Below are 1,539 nucleotides of genomic sequence, written 5' to 3'. Positions count from 1 at the left end.
TAGAGGCATGAGCAGTATCTTCTCAGTTTTCTCAGAATTTTGAGCAGGTTTTGAGACAGTAGGTTTAGAGACAGCAGGTTTAGAGACAGCAGATTCAGCTGCTTGAGCATATGTTTTCTTCTGATTCAAAGAAGAAGAAGAAGAAGAAGTAGAAAAGAAAGAAGAGCAAACTGAAGAGTCAGTGATTGTATTAGAAATTTTCAAAGTTTTTTGAACTGTGTTTGAAATTCCAAGTTTGAACTTGATCACTTCCTGTAGTTGTCTAGCCTGAGCATGAAGAATTAACAGAACTTCTTCATTCATCTCACTCAGACACTGCTTTCCAAGAATTTTACTTGCTTTTTCAAGTTCCTGTATTTCAAGAACTTGTTGTTTCTCTATCTCTTCTTTCTTTCTTCTCTTCAGAATTTCAATCTCAGGAATAGCATTTGAGAAAGCATCTTTTTCCACATCAACTGAGTGTACTTTTGAACTCATTGTTCTTACTCAATGAAAAGTTGGTCAGACTAATTCAATTGAGATATTTATTAAACTCTTTTGAATTGAAAAGTTGGTCAGACTGTTTCAATTAAGAGGTTTCTAAGTCTGTTTTCAATTGAAAAGTTGGTCAGACTATTTCAAAAGAAGAATCACAGACTTTTGTGTATAAAACACCTGATTTTTTTCACACTAGTTCAGTAACTAGGTTAGATTTTTGAAGAGAATCTAATAAACTAAAATTGATTTTTAAGATAAATCAATAAAATCTTTACAATCTCTTTCTTGGGATACAGTGAGGAAAAGTATGATATCAATTGATAGTAAATCAGATGATATGACAGTTTTTGAGAGAAAAACTGACAAAAAATAAATCAATTTTTTGAAGAGAAATTGATTAAAACTATTCAATTTTATTCTAAATTATTCAATTCTTCTCACACAACAGGTGTGCAACTCAAATCAGTTAATAAAGAGTGTAAAAAAGAATTAAGTATTAATGAAAGCTCTTCAGCCACTGAAAAAGTAATTCTTACTTAAAAGAATATGAAATTATGACAGAAAATAACTCTGTTTTTAATTCTTTGTAAGAATATTGTGTAAAATCCAGAGAAAAATACCTTACTTTTTTAAGAGAAGTAAAAAACTATTTCTAAAATCTTTTTTTTGCATTAACTGCTGCAGAAGAATGAGATAGAAACTGCTAAGATATGCACTACTGTATACTCTCTATCAAGACTTTCTCTCTTCAGAGTCTTGATATTATAGAGAATATAAGTCTGTTTCTATATGATAATATAAATATTGTCAGTGAGATGTAGAGGAACTGGTTATTTATATCTCAAAATAGAAGACTTTGTCAATGATTATATCAATATAGAGTTAATTCTCAAATTCAATAGAAACCTAGTGTTGCTGTTCTCAATTCCTTGCAGAATCTATTGAATATTGAGGTATTAAAACTAGATTTAATATATCTCACTGTGCAGGGATCAAAGGCTCAGTCAGACCTTGGGGTATACTGATTTTATAGTTGTCATGTCTGCTGATTATGTATTGAGT

The sequence above is a fragment of the Blastomyces dermatitidis genome (genome assembly GCF_000003525.1).
Source record: "Blastomyces dermatitidis ER-3 genomic scaffold supercont1.15, whole genome shotgun sequence".
Classification (NCBI taxonomy): domain Eukaryota; kingdom Fungi; phylum Ascomycota; class Eurotiomycetes; order Onygenales; family Ajellomycetaceae; genus Blastomyces; species Blastomyces dermatitidis.
Note: the sequence above shows the minus strand (reverse complement) of the source record.